General features: G+C 38.0%; 1 pseudogene across 1 annotated transcript; it reads left to right on the top strand.

The window, feature by feature from the left end:
• Positions 1-9,136: 9,136 nt before the first annotated feature.
• Positions 9,137-9,539, top strand: LOC309842140 (cytochrome b5 pseudogene; annotated as a pseudogene). Its single transcript has one exon. The product of its transcript is annotated as a cytochrome b5 pseudogene (transcript).
• The last annotated feature ends 246 nt before the right edge of the window (positions 9,540-9,785 follow it).

Consider the following 9,785-nt stretch of genomic DNA (forward strand, 5'->3'; position numbering starts at 1 on the left):
AGTCACTGGCATACAGATAGCTTTTAACCCTGTAGGAGAGAAGAATATCACTTAGAAAGTATAGAGTAGGAAGAGGGCCCTAGACCAAGCTCTGGAAAACTCTAAAATGTACATTTCAAATGCAGGCAACAGAGCCAGCATGGCATATGGTAAAGAGCTCAGGCTCAAATTCAAACTGCCTGCAAATGAATAATTTTGGGCACATGGCATAATTTCTCTGAACCTCAGTTTCCTTATCAGTACCAGTTCTGTCTCAACATTCTGTTGTGAGAATTCAGTTAAAAAAAAAAAACTTAATATGAGGCCTGGCACATAGGAGGCACTTCATAAGTGGTCATTATTTTTCATGTTATATTTGTATTAAAGGATGACTGAGAAAGAGCCTTCACAGAAGTAGAAGAAAACAGGAAAGTGAACTATTAAAGAAAGCATGAGAAGAGGCTGTTTTGAGAAGAAAAAAAAAGAGTCAAATGCTGCTAAAAGTATCAAATGGTGAGTAAAATTAAGAGCTAGGACTGTAAAGAGTCTTTTGGCTTTGGCAAGAAATGCATCAGTATTTTCAGTGAATTGGTGGAGCAGAAATCAGACTGGGGAGAGTTAGACTGATCCCTACCTCATACTTTGCATAAAAGTAAATTCTAGGTAAAATAGAGACCTAAAAGTAAAGATGTGAAGTCTTAAAGTGTCACAAAGAAAATGTAGAAGAATATGTTTGTGATCTCCGCATAGAGGAATTCCAAATAAGACCTAAAAAAAGCATGAACCATAGAATACAAATTTGATAAAATTGAAAATACTTGTGCATCATGAGACATCATTTAAAAGGTGAAAAAGAGTCACAGATAGAAAATCCAACTTTACAACCTCTATAGAATAGTATTCAATATATATAAGGAATCTTAAATCAATAAGAAAAAGACAATTGACCTAAGAAACAGGCAAGTAATATGAACAGGGATGTCACCAGGACCTATAATCTATTAATGTTTCTGTATTGTCACTGTCCTCATTTCATTGTGTCAGTTGTTTCTTTCCTTCCACTTACATTCATAATCCATCATCTTAATCACTACCTCCCATATCCCTTTACACATTTGCTCCCTCTCTCTTTGTCTTATTTATTTTGCAAAATCATAACCTTGAGTACATCCAACTCTCCATATTCTCTGCAAATTCACCTCTATCTCTCACTTATATCCTCCATCCAATACTTCACAAAGTTCTTTCAATTTTATCTCTAAAATACATCATGATCTGTCTGCTTCACTTCCCCTCCATTGCCACCACACTAGCTCAAGCTGACCACTCCAAGAATTTCCTGATTGATCTTAGTGCACAGGCTGACTAGAGCTATAGATGCCCTTCCTCCAATGCAATGGAAAAATGGATGCAAAGTCTGTTGAGAGTTTGTAAGTACAATAGTGGAAAGATGAGGGGGCCCACGCAATAGTTTCCATCCCTTCAATGAAAAATGAAGAACTGGTGAGAATGAGGATGTTAAATGTGAGTAAGAGAAAACCAGAAATAGAGGATGTGAGGGCCAGAAATTTGAAGAAATTGGAGAAAGTATAGCATAGTTATTGTGGAGAATGGGAAGGCTATGCTTTGAGAGAAACTGGGTAGGACACCATGAGTACCGTAGTGATGAATTTGTAGAATATCAATTTGTGAAGTTTACTGTGTATCATCACATAGTCCAGAATTGGGCACACCAATCTCATATAACTGCAAGGGACCAAACCCATCACTTCAGCACTCTTGGTCAGAACTACCAATACACCAACTTTCACTGTGCTATGACATGGACTTTATTCTAGTCTATTCTTTGAAAGGCTCTGCGCCTATTTATTTCACTCAGCATATAGAGCTTATGCATAACAGAGCACTAAGACAGAAAGAACCGGCATCCTGATGACTACAGAACCATTATGGCAGCCTCTGAACTACATTTATATGAGACAGAAGTAAACACAGACCATAAGTCCCCATTATTTCTGGTCTTAGGCCAAACTATTTTTCAGTCTTCAAAAAAGAAATCCACTTTGGCCAGGGAAGAAAGCTAAATGTAATTTGGCCACTGATCAGTAGAGGGTGACAGAACATCAGAATGACAGTTTAAGAATGCCTTTCAGTGTGGAGATTCCTTAAGAAATTAAAAATAGAGCTTCCTTATGACCCTGCAATTGCACTCCTGGGTATTTACCCCAAAGATAAAGATGTAGTGAAAAGAAGGGCCATCTGTACCCCAATGTTTACAGCAGCAATGGCCACGGTCGCCAAACCGTGGAAAGAACCAAGATGCCCTTCAATGGACAAATGGATAAGGAAGATGTGGTCCATATACACTATCGAGTATTATGCCTCATCAGAAAGGATAAATACCCAACTTTTGTAGCAACATGGACGGGACTGGAAGAGATTATGCTGAGTGAAATAAGTCAAGCAGAGAGAGTCAATTATCATATGGTTTCACTTATTTGTGGAGCATAACAAATAACATGGAAGACATGGGGAGATGGAGAGGAGAAGGGAGCTGAGGGAAATTGGAAGGGGAGATGAACCACGAGAGACTATGGACCCTGAAAAACAACCTGAGGGTTTTGAAGGGGTGGAGGGTGGGAGGTTGGGGGAACCAAGTAGTGGGTATTGGGGAGGGCACGTATTGCATTGAGCACTGGGTGTGGTGCAAAAACAATGAATACTGTTATGCTGAAAAGAAATTAAAATAAACAAATAAATAGAAATAAAAATAATTTAAAAAAAGAATACCTTTATGAACCATGTTGTAAGCATTTTTCTATATCATTCAATTAATATTTTCCCCAACTCATTGACATATTTAACTATGAATTTATAAAGTATATAAATCTATGCTTAATAAAATGCATGGTTCATCACCTGGAAACATTTGGTGAGAAAAATAACAATTTTCATTATTCTTCCTTTACTTATCATTCTTTTTTACATTTTTTCTCTGTGTCCTACAATATCATGAAAGTTCATCAATTAAGGAATATATCACATCATTCTTTTCCTATAAATGTTTTATAAATATCTTTCCAAGAGTGATCAAGTTAATGAAACCCAATGTATTGGGTGCACCAAGCGACCTATGGCTGTTAACAAATGGTTAAATGATAAAATCTTTATGTTATCTGTGGGTAGCATAATTCCGAAGCATGATATTTGATCCCCCTTATTTATGTCAGTTTATTTGGCTATAATTCATAGTAATATTAATGAGATCAAAACTTTTCAATGCAATTATAATAAAGCATTTTATATCATACCATAGTGTGTTTTTGAAAGAAAGAACGTTTTTCTTCATCAGAATGTGTTTTGTCTAAAATTATTTTAGAAGTGTCACTCTTATTCATATTATTATAGGCTTAATTAATTCTCCCTTCTGAAGGATATTAATTTTCAGCTATTTATGGAACACCTACTAGATGTTCAATTTATGTTTTAAATAATTAACAAATTACCAAAAACTGGGTTGCTTAAGACATCAGAAGTTTACTCTCTCACAATTCAGGTCAAAAGTCTGAAATCAAGATATAAACAAGGTCACCTTCTTCTGGAGGCTCTAAAGGGGAATCTTTTCTTTGTCTCTTTCCAGTTTCTAGTGGTTGCCAGCAATCCTTGACTTCTAACTGCATCATTTCAATCTCTGCTTCCACCATCACATGACCTTCTATGTGTCTCTCTCTGTCTTTACATGGTCTTCTTAAAAGGACACCAGTTATTGGATTTAGGGCCAACTATTATGGCCCCTAGTAAGACCTCATCTTAACCTATTACATCTGTAAAGACTCTACTTCTAAGTAAGATCACATTCTGAGGTTCTGGGTGGCCATGAATTTTGAAGGGAACACTACTCAGTACAAGTAGTAATGCTATTTTGTAGATCTTGAAAGCAATCTTAAAAGAAAAAAAGAATAAGATGGTTCTCCTTTATGGAATTAATATGGAAACTGAATATATTATATTCAGAATAGACAAATACCAAAGTATACTCAATTGAGTCTTTATATTCTACTTTATTTTTCATTCATGTATATATACCCTACCTTGTTCTATAATGGTTTTGAGGTATCTTACAATAAAAACACTTAACAGTGTGCACAATATAAAACATATGTGGCTCATTGTCAATAAATAGTGTATACTTTTTGTTGAGACACAGTAGAGTTAGAAACTTCATGATAAATGAAGACAAAACCCTCTCTATAAATGCAATCCCCAAAATTCCATCACATAAAATTCATACTCACATTATTGCAATGTTAAAGAAGACAATCCTTTTCAATTATACCTTTCCAATGATACCTTTAACTGATCCTTGGTTGAGGATTGCAAACAGGTGGTGGATGGTAGCCAATTGCCAATTGAGTTCTATCTGAATTCATGTTGTCAAAGCATTACACAATTTTGAGAGTAGAAAGTCAAGACCAGAAAATGGTAAACTATAGATGATAAGGGAAAACATGGTCATTAGCACAATTCTTATTATCAGACAAAAGAGAACACATTGTCAGCTCCTTGGGAGAACCAACATTTAATGTAGCAATGAGTTGTTTAAAAAATATCTCACTGAGTGATGAAAGAAGATATAGTCCTTCAAAAATTCCTAAAATAATTTACAGTAACAGTAAAGGCTGCTTCTTGTCAACAGTTTTGTTAAAGTGGAGACCATAATGCTAAAACACAGCTTAGCCAAGGCAATTTTGGGAATGGCTAGGATAACACAACTCCAATAATTGTGTCAGCTCATTCCAAGGACAAAAGTTAAAGTAACTGGAAGAGTAACTCAACCAAATATCTTTCAACACACCTCCCCAAATATTATTCTCCCACCTGGCCTTTTGGGAGGTGTGGAGTGGAAGACTCTGCCAGCTTGTACTCACTGATGAGAATCCAGAAAGTTAATATTCTGAGGTGTTAGATTTAGACACTCTTTAAAATCAAGTAATCAGAGGACTTCTGGGAAAGATGTCAGAGTAGGAAGATCCTAAGCTCACCTATTCCCACAGATACAACTAGATAACACCACATCACAGTAAATAAACCAGAAAATGACCCAAACACTGGCAGAACAGACGTTCCACAGCTAAATATAGAGCAAGAAGCTGCATCAAAGAGGGTAGGAAGCTCAGAGACATGGTTGGGAGTCAAAGAGACAAGTGGGGCTGCCAATGGGAGAGGCAAGCATGCTAGATACAGAAAGGGGAAAGGCCCAGACCCCACAAAAGGCACCCCAGATACAGGGGATCTGCATAGGGAAGAGATATCCCCCATAACATTTGGCTGTGAAAACAGAGAGGCCTAACAATCAGTTGGGCTTAACACCTAGAAATTTAAAAACCAGCAGGTTTGGTTCTGGGAGACCCAAGAGTGGATTCCCCACCATAAAAAGACAGCTTAATAAATAGCCCTGCTGAGATATAGCATAGAAGCAGCAGTTTGAAAAGTGCCTGAAGTATACTGGAAGAAGATTTATTTACTAATCTCAGAGCATGTGCTGGAGGGATAGGAATCTTTGGGAGACATCTCCAATGATAAGAACTGACAGATACCATTTCCCTCCCCTTCCCCCCGGCAGAGATACCTGGACACTTGTGGAAAACCGTGTACCACCAACACTCTCCACCTAGCTTGCTAACAGTGAGCCCTGCACCCAAGAGCCTTGGCAATGTACCCTCTCCAACCAGGCCTGGGCAAGAGTTTGCCCAGGTAGCTGCAGGTTCCCTTCTGCAGCAGACTATTGCAGACCCTGCTAACACCATGTGTCCTGCCCCCACTTTCTCCTGCAGACCCGCCCCTCCAATATTTTCTTGGCCTGAGCCCATCTGAAGTGATGCTACATGCCCAACAGGACCAGCACCACTCCAAAATGACTCTTGTCCCAGGGAATGGGGAAGATAACTACACACTCCAGTTTGACTATGGACCCAGCACTGGGCTGGGGGCAGACATGTAGTCTGAATGCAGGACCTGCCCACCAAAAAAAGCTTCTTAGGGGACAACACAGGGAAAGCACCTTAGAATTTGGTGCTACTGCATCTCTGGCAAATACCAGGTATGACTCAAACAAGTCCAAGGTGGCACCAGACTGTCCCACTGACAACACAAGGACCAAGTCCTGCCCACAACAAGCAAAGTGCACTATTGCAGATTAGTGGACTGAAGAAAAAAGTGGCTCAGCCACAACAGCAAGTCATACACAATACACATGGGAGATACCCCTGAAGCACCGGGTTCTGGTAAACAGGGAACATTGCACTGCAAAGCACTATAGCTCCTCTTCCTCATAAGGTGACTACCTTCAAAAGCAGGAGATGTAGCTAATGTTCCTAATACATATAGACACAGGGAGTTAGATGAAATGAGGAAACAGAGGAATATGTCACAAATGAATTAACAGGACAAAATCACACTAAGAGGCCTAAATTAAATAAAATAAGTAATATGACTGATAGAGAATATAAAGTAATGTTCACAAAGGTACTCACTGGACTTGAGAAAAGAGTATAGGACATCAGTGAAACCATTAAAAAGAGGTAGAAAACAGAAAAAAATCAGAGATGAACTTAATTAACACTACACTAAATGGAAAAATGGTAGACTAGAGGAAGCAGAAGACCAGATCAGCAACTTGAAGGACAAAGTAATAGAAATCAATCAAGCTAAACAGGAGAAAGAAAAAAAACAATAAATGAAAATAGATTAAAAAATTCAGTAACACCATAAAGCATTATAACATTTACATTATAGGGATCCCATAAGGAGAAGAAAGAGAAAAGGGGTAGAAATAATTCTTGAAGAAATAATAGCTGAAAACGCCCTGAATCTGGGGTAGGAAACAGAAATTCAAATCCAGGAGGCAGGAGCCCTGAACAAAATCATCCAAGGAGGCCACACTAAGACACACAATAATTGAAACAGCAAAAAGTGATAAGGAGATAAAGTGATAAAGAGAATTTTATTTTATTTCATTTTATTTTTTAAAAGATTTTATTTAAGGGGTACCTGAGTGGCTCAGTGGGTTAAAGCCTCTGCCTTCGGCTCAGGTTCTGATCCCAGGACCTTATTTATTTATTTATTATTTAAATAATAAATAAATAAATAAAATAAAAAACCAATAAAATAAATAAATTTAAATAAATAAATAAGGGTTATTTATTTATTAAATAAGATTTTATTTATTTATTTGACAGACAGAAATCACAAGTAGGCAGAGAGGCAGGCAGAGAGAGAGAGGAGGAAGTAGGCTCCCTGCTGAGCAGAGAGCCCCAGGCGGGGCTCAATCCCAGGACCCTGGGATCAGGACCTGAGCCGAAGGCAGAAGCTTTAACCCACTGAGCCACCCAGGTACCCTGATAAAGAGAATTTCAGAAGGAGCAAGAGACCAGAAAACAGTTAAATACAAAGGAAATCCTATAAGGCTACTAGCTGATTTTTCAGGAGAAATTCTACAGGTCAGAAGAGAGTGGAATGATATGTTCAAAGTAGTGAAAGAAAAAACCCTGCAGGGGTACCTGGGTGGCTCAGGGTTGAACATCTTGATTTTAGCTCAGGTTGTGATCTTGGGGTCATGGAATCAAGCCCCGTGTTGGGCTCCATGCTCAGAGTCTGCTGTCCCTCTCACTCCTCCTCTCCCACTCATGCGCGCTCCCTCTCTCTCTCTCTCTCTTAAATATATACATACATATATACATAAAATCTTTAAAAGAAAAAAAGGAAAACCTGCAGCCAAGAACACTCTTTCCAGCAAAGCTAACATCTAGAATAGGAGAGATAAAGAGTTTCCTAAACAAACAAAAGTTAAGAAATTTAGCACCACTGAACCAGTCTTACAAGAAATGTTAAAGGGGACTCTGAGTGGAAAGTAAAGGCCATAAGTAGGAGTAAGAAAGATAGAAAGCACAAAGGCAGTAAAATTAAGTATAGCTATAAAAAAACCAGTCAAGAAATTCACAAAATAAAAGGATGTAAAGTATGACACCATATAACTAAAATATTGGGGGGAGAGAAGAATAAACAATGGATTCAAATTTAAGCAACCATCTATTGGATGTAGACTGCTATATGCAGAAGATGTTATATGCAAACCTAAAGGTAACCACAAATCAAAAACCTGTAATAGATAAGCAAAAAATAAAGAAAAAGGAATCCAAATATATCACTAAAGAAAACTAACAATTCATGAGGGAAGAGAACATGAGAAAAAGAACAGAGAAGAACTACAAAAACAATCATAAAACAAATGACAATAAATTCTCACCTAGCAATAATTACTTTGAACATAAATGGACTAAATGTTTCAATTAAAAGACATAAGATAAGAGAGTAGATTAAAAAAGCAAAACTCATCTATATGCGGCCTACAAGAGACACTTTTTAGACTTAAAAACACATGCAGATTTAAAGAGAAGGGACGGAAAAATATTTATCATGCAAATGAAAGTGAAAAGAAAGCTGATAGCAATACTTATATTGGGCAAAATAGACCTTAAAACAAAGACTGTAGCAGGGGTCAAAGATGGAAATTATATAATAGTAAGGGGAGCAATTCCACAAGAAGATATCACCCAACATGGGTGCATCCAAGTATATGAAGAAGCACAAAATAGAGGGGACTTTAGTACCCCACTTACATCAATGGATAGGTCATCCAAATAGAAAATCAACAAAGAGACAGTGGCTTTGAATGACACATTGGACCAGATGGATCTAACAGATACATTCAGAACATTCCATCCTAAAACAGCAGAATACACATCCTTTTCAAGTGCACATGAAACGTTCTCCAAAATAGATTAGGCCCAAAACAAAGCTCAACAAATTAAAAAAATTCAAAGTCATACCCTACATATTTTCCAAACATGGCACTATGAAACTAGAAATCAACCACAAAAAAATCTGGGAAGAACATAAATACATGGAGGTTAAACAATATGCTACTAAACAATGAATGGGCCAACCAAGAAATCAAGGAAGAAATAAAAAATTACATGGAGGCAGGGCACAAGGCCAAGACCCCAGGAATGTCCTGGGCCCCATTAGCTGAGATGTGTGCTCTGCTCCTCCAGACTCAGCTGATGTTTCCCTGGCCTAAGGCTTGCCATGTTCTGAAATGTCGGAGCAGTCAGACCAGACTATGAAGTATCACACACTGCAAGAGATCCAGAAGCACAACTGCAGCAAGAGCTCCTGGTTGATTCTGCACCAGAAGGTGTACAATTTGACCAAATTTTTGGAGGAGCATCTTGGTGGGGGAGAAGTATCAAGAGAATAAGCTGGAGGGGGTATGACTGAAAGTTTTGAGGATATGGGACACTCTACAGGTGGTCGAGAATTGTCCAAAACATAAATCACTGAGGAACTTCATCCAGATGACACAGCAGATAACTAAGCCTTCAGAAACTGTCATTATTACTGTTGATTCTAATTCTAGCTGGTGGACCAGCTGGGTGATCCCAGCCATCTCAGCACTGGTGGTAGTCCTGATGTATCACCTCTACACAGAGGAGGACTAAACACATCTCAGAAGCCAATGAAAGAAAAGACTGCTTTGGAGCAGGGAGAAAGAAGCCAATGATAATGCTTCAACTGACAGAAACCTTCACCTGAAAAATAATTTCAACACACCTGTTTCCCTTTTCTCCTACTTCAAACCAAACCAAAAAGAGCTCTTCTGTTCTTTCTACTCCTGAACTCTTGGAATGTGTCTTTTGTTCATCAACTTTTTATTAATGTTCCATCACTACATAATTTATTTATTG

The sequence above is a fragment of the Mustela nivalis genome, assembly GCF_964662115.1.
Source record: "Mustela nivalis genome assembly, chromosome: 10".
NCBI classification, from domain to species: Eukaryota; Metazoa; Chordata; class Mammalia; order Carnivora; family Mustelidae; genus Mustela; species Mustela nivalis.